This window comes from Mesoplodon densirostris, chromosome 4, assembly GCF_025265405.1.
Source record: "Mesoplodon densirostris isolate mMesDen1 chromosome 4, mMesDen1 primary haplotype, whole genome shotgun sequence".
Taxonomy (NCBI): domain Eukaryota; kingdom Metazoa; phylum Chordata; class Mammalia; order Artiodactyla; family Ziphiidae; genus Mesoplodon; species Mesoplodon densirostris.
In genome coordinates this window covers 158,855,695-158,861,694 of record NC_082664.1, presented here as the reverse complement: position 1 = coordinate 158,861,694, position 6,000 = coordinate 158,855,695, and positions in this window count along the sequence as shown.

Sequence of the window (6,000 nt, the reverse complement as noted above, 5' to 3'; positions counted from 1 at the left end):
TGCAGATCTGACTGGTGACAATGAATGCTAAGCTGAAGTGTCACGCTTTACACTTAAAGGCTAGAGTTCCCTTGATGAGCAGAAAAAGGAAATTAAGTCAAGCGAGACCCCGAGTTCCAATCAAATGGGTCAATATTAATAAATGAGCCCACATTTCCTTGTCTGTTAGTGTCACTCAGCACTGCTCCCTGTGAAACTTCTAAGATTTGGAGTCCTTTGAATTTCTGGGGCTCATCCTTTTTTTTTTTTTTTGGTCAGAATAGAAACCTGACTTTATTCTTTGCTTTTTCAACCAAGTGACTGTGAAACCCTAAAGTGAATGCTTTCCCTTTCCTGTTCCTGAGGTGGAAAATAGCATGTAATGATTATTAATGTTATTTCCCCACATATATACTTCATACATTGATTAAATAATGAATATTTTCAATATAAGTCTTTTCCTTCTTCCAAGGCCTTAAGGTCTCAGTTTGCTTTTTATATAGACAAACAAATAAACAAACAACAGGAATATTGTTGGGGTTTTCAGAAGTTTGAATCTGTGTGTCCTGCAGGTCAGAAGGTGAAAGATATTTCTTTCAGCTCCTCTGTCCTTGAGGACGTGTTCTGGAAGCATGGCCAGCAGAACCCTGCATGGGAGCCATTTAAGACGTTGAGAAAAATTGCAGATTCTTGAGCTTCATTATGGACTTGCTAAATGAGAAGCCCTGGGAATTGGAGGGAGGGTTATCTGAGGATTAAGTTCAAAAACCACTTCATGGAATTAACTTTGGGTATTAAACTGACTCATGTTCAAACAGGTGATAATTTAAAATGGACGAAACAGCTATAAATGCACTAAAACGACTAGCTAGATTCTAAAGATCCATGATGTTTAGTCTACTAGTTGGAAGTAAGATAAGACACTGCAAAGGTGCTCGCTTGGGCTTAGGTGTTGCTCTCGAGCTGATTGTAGGTAGGTTTCACGTGCCTTATTCATCTACAGGGCTGACCTTTCAGCCTGGGCCCTCCAGTTATGCTCTCTTGGTCTCCACGTGGTCAGTGCTTTTGGTCCGGCTGGACAACTGAAGGTAACAGGCTCTAAAGCCTTGGCTGGAGGCCTAACGTTGTGGTTCTTGTTGTGAGATTTATCAAAGTGCAGTGCTACCACCTTCTTTTTGCGTGTGCCACCGGGACCTGAGAACTGCCGCTCCATCTTTAACACTTTCCTGGTAGATGCTTTTACGAACCAAAATCACTGCGCTGAGATGTGGCCTTTAAGAGATTCATTCCAACAATGTACCACTTTGCTTGTTTTCAACTCACACTGCTGTCACCACGGAGGCTAATGACTGCAGTTTGGTGGAAGTATTGTTTAGACACTCTTCACCGTGTTCGCACGCATTCCGTTCAAGCTAGACGGCTCACCCCTTCCCAGCACGTTTTTTTTTTTCTTTTTTTCCTCTCTCCTCTGCCTCTGCTCCTTCTCACTACTTTCTCTCTTCTTTCCTTCTGTGACCGTTGGCTGTAATTCCGACTTCAAACCCAGATCAGATGTCACCTGTTGCCTGTGGCCTCTTGGGAATATAGGGAGAATGGAGATACACTATGAGGTTTCTCACTATATTGAAAATACTGTAGTAAATTCTCATTGATGAAATATATTTTTTCATGTGAATATCCTACATAGTAGTCTGAACGTTTAGTAGGCTTTTACTAATAAAAAATGTTTTTATGTACATGTGTTATTCCTCTATTTGGACACTGGAGGGCGCCAGTGAAATGCTTAAATAATTGCTGTTCGTGTTTTTTTTAGTGTTCTGGAGGGCATTTGAGTGTGTGTGTGGGGGGGCGTGCGCACATGTGTGAAAAGACATTTAGAAAATTCAGAAAAGAACATTTAGAAGTTTCCTTTTGTTTTTAAAAATTAATAAACTACTAAAATTAAGATTAAAATCCTAAACATTTCTTACATTTTTAAGTTCAGCTTGTAAATCTTATTATTTCTAAGTTTAGCAAAGTTAAATAATCACTTTTAAAGGTAACATGTTTGAATTTTTGGTGCCCTTTGCAATCTTAGATAAATGCTCAAATATTTTAGGTTGTATTTACAAATTTATTTTATTTTAAGACTTTTAATTGTCTGACAAACTTTCCCAAGTACTCTAATTCTTTTAGAATTTGAAAAAGAATAGATACATGTATATGTATAACTGAATCACTTTGCTGTACACCTGAAACTATCACAACATTGTTAATCAACTATACTCCAGTATAAAATAAAAAGTTAAAAAAATCAAATTCTTTTAAAATCGAACAAAGGAAACTATAAATATGGTGATTCGTATTCCTATATGTTCCAGACTGTCTATAAACTAGTAAGATTTTTATTTAAGATCACAGGTGTAAATTATTTACTCAATTGACATACTTAAAATTGGAATTATAAGGCTGACTATGATTCTTTTAGGCCACATACTCTTAAATATTATACATACTGCACTTTAAATGCTAATTATGCACAGATTCCTTGTCACAAGAACTTTAATTGTCCTTATTTAATTAACTCATTCACCAGTTATTTACTGAGTGCCTGTCATGTGTTCCTCATTATTCTAACCACCGGGGATAAACATTAAGCCCTCCCGCCCCGCCCCCCAAAAAATCCCTGCCCTCATGGTTTATATGGTAGTGAAGGTGGGGTGAAAGATAATAAACATGATAAATAAGTAAGTTATATTGCATGTTAAAGGTGACGGGTACAATAGTGCACAAAGGAAATAATAGAGCCTGGTAAGGGGAAAGGAGGTTGCAGTTTGAAATAGGGTGGTTACTAAAGGCCTCAGCGAGAAAGACGCATTTGACAAGGAGTTGGAGGAAGTGACACAGGGAGAATGCAGATGCCTGGAGGAAGAACATACCTGGCAAACGGATAGGGAGGATCTATGAGAGGTTTGAGGAAAGAAGAGGAGGGAGAGTCTAGGACAGTAGGCATGTGAATGGTGTAGAGAGACGTGGCCTAATTGCTGAACAACTTTAAGAGCCCATTTGAGGCGTCTTGTCAGGATTTTAAAGTGAGATCAATCAGTGTGTGTGTGTGTGTGTGTGTGTGTGTGTTAAGCTGTGTTCAGCTTCAAGGTGCAGGGGCGGTATGGTGGAGTGTTTGAATTTCTCAGGGTTTAATGAATTAGGCAAAGCAAAAGTGGAACAAGAGAATGACAGGTGTCTACAAAAAACAATGATAATGATTGACCACGGGGTTTAAACTGGTAAAGAGTGAAGAGATGTTATGAGCAGAGGGTGAGGGACAGTGAAAAGGTGGCAGGATCAACGGATTACTGGTTTCAGTGGGGCTGAAAGATCATTGGAGTTGGTGTCCTAGAGAAAGCGAGCTGGAGAGACAGGAGGGGCCGGTCCGACAGTTTATGATCTGTGAGGATGAAGTCTGGGGTGTGGCCATGGGATCGAGTGGCCGAGAGATGGTGTTGGACGGGGTCAGGGAGTAGACCTGAGACCTGGGATGTGGGGCAGGTCATCTTATGCATGTCAAAATCACCAATCGTCAGGGCAGGAGTGGTGTCAGAGAGGTTGGTGAGCTAAAATGATCAGGAACTGAGGCAGGCTGACCCAGGTGCTGGTAAAGAACAGTGCCAACAGGGTGGTTAGGCTGATTCGATCCTAAGACATGAGGTTCAAGCGGGGGGATGATGATTTAGGGAGGAAGGAGACAGGACTATCTCCTGGGGCTAAAGATGCTCGCCCCTTAAGAAAACACCATGTCATCCCATAGGCTTGGGGTTACCTTCCCAAGATAACTTTTTTGTCTTTTGCCTTCCCAGCTTGCCGAGGCTTCTAAGTGATGCTGACCAGGCTGTGACAGGATCTTTGCAACTCTCATGGACGTGCTGAACCCTAGGCAACAGTCTATAACAGAAACTTCTTAATTAAAGGACGAGATGGGATCATTGCGTCCTATGCCTGAAACTAATATGACGGTGTATGTTGATTACACCTCAATAAAAATACGTTTAAAAAAGAACGAAGTGTCCCATAGCACACACTTAGATTTGAGTCTAACTGACCTAACTAAGGTTAATTTGCAAGTCTGATTCCATCTGTGGTTCTTACTAAGGTAGCTAGCTACACCATTTGATTAGGTTTTGTCTTTCTCTGGCTCTTAATATATAATCAATGTGTTTTAGTTTAATACTACATACTTTGTAGCTCATGTACCTCCCATTTCTTGGAATTACTTAAAATATCTGATTGAATTCTGGGTATCACTCGGCTTTCCCTGATTATTTGGTTACAGCTTCCAAAATTATTCCACTGCCATGAAGCAGGCACCGTTGTCAGCTGTTGGTATTTGTTTGCGGGGTTTCTTGTTGGGTAGAACATTTGGAGATCCTGTCATCCATGCACTTGTCTTCTTGGAGAAGGTTCACTTGGTGTTTGAGCCTCACTTTATTTTAAAAAGAGCTTAAACCCGTTTTTTTCAAGGGAGCTCAATACAGTTCTCCCCCTTTCCCCCACCCCTGCAAATGATTTTACAAAGTGAATCTTGGTTTTACAAGGTGAACTCAAGGGTGGCAGATGGCAGCGGTGGTGATCTCTGGATGTGGACTTCTCCCTTCCCACATGTCGATGTGACTATGATGGGGTCCATTCTGGGGACTGGAGCTCGGACAGCAGAATGCTGGGCTCAGCAGGAGCCTCCGGCAGGAAACCTGTGCTTTCCCACTGTTCTTGGTGGGTCCAGCTTTGGCAAATTCTCCTTAGTTTATTAAGCAGATGCTTCTGCTCACATTTAAATCACCTGTAAGGCTCTGAGGGCATTCTAAACACCAGACCCACCTGCTGAAGACATAATAAGTCCTAGTATCTGTGTGGGGCTTTCCTAGCTGCTTCCACGTTTGTGGTTCACTGGGGCTCGTGCTAGCCCTGTAAGGCAACAACATGGCTCATGTTTTTCTGCCCTTTGTGTATGTGAAGGGCCAGCTCTGCATGGAGGGATGAGCAGAGGCTTTGTGGCCAGAGAGATCTGACTGTCACTTACCAGCCGGGAGACCTTGGACAGTTCCCTCACTTCTCTGGGCTCCAATCTCTTGTTTCAGGTGCAAAGCTGAATCCTCTAGTATTCTGTTACAAATATGCCATTCCCCTTCCCCTGCCAGTAAACCTCACCACCTTAGATACATTTTAGCTTATACATGATGGTGTATTTGCAAAAAGAGCAAGAGAAAATCTGGCATTTGCAATGATCTGTGCCTTCTTTTATTTTTATCACCCTTTTGATTGGATCTTTTGAGATGCAGGTACCGTGATTCAAAACAAAACTTTTTAAAGCCGCTTATCAAAGGCCGCTAGAGGCTGCTGTTATCAAGGCTTTGCTCACCTAGCCAAAGGTCCTGAGGAGACAGCTGTGAACTTGGGCATGCTTGGGGGTACCAGCTGCAACCTTTAAGTTCTCCTAGTTTTCGGTTGTTCATGGAAATGGCACACCTGCTTGATTTTTTCCTTAGCCAAGCTAATCTCCTGCTTCGTGTCCTTTGCACCTCTGGCGTGAACAGAATATGCACTATTAAAACAAATAAATATTAAATGCAAATTTTAAGAAATCTTCAAAATGGAAAAAAATAATAGTTACCTTAAAATATACTCATGAGAACTCCGTGAGGTCACATTCATAAAGAGATTTCCTGGAACATCAGCACTGAGGCAAGTTAAAGGATTTGCTCAGAGGCACATAAGAAAAGGAACCCAGACTCAACGTAGGTATTCTGAGTCTCGGGCAGGATTCTTTCTGCTCTATCACGAAGTTTTTTTCCCAGGATGGAAACAATGGTTGCATTTCGGTTTTTTGAACATTGGTTCTGTTAAGAGATGGGGTATTTTTCATTTCAAGTTTAGCTTAACATTTCAAAAAATGCACAGTTTCGCTTTTGCCAATAATGTCCACCAGAAGCAGGATTGTTGAGTTAAAGGTAAAGTGAACTTGTGATTTTAATAAGTATTTCCAAACTG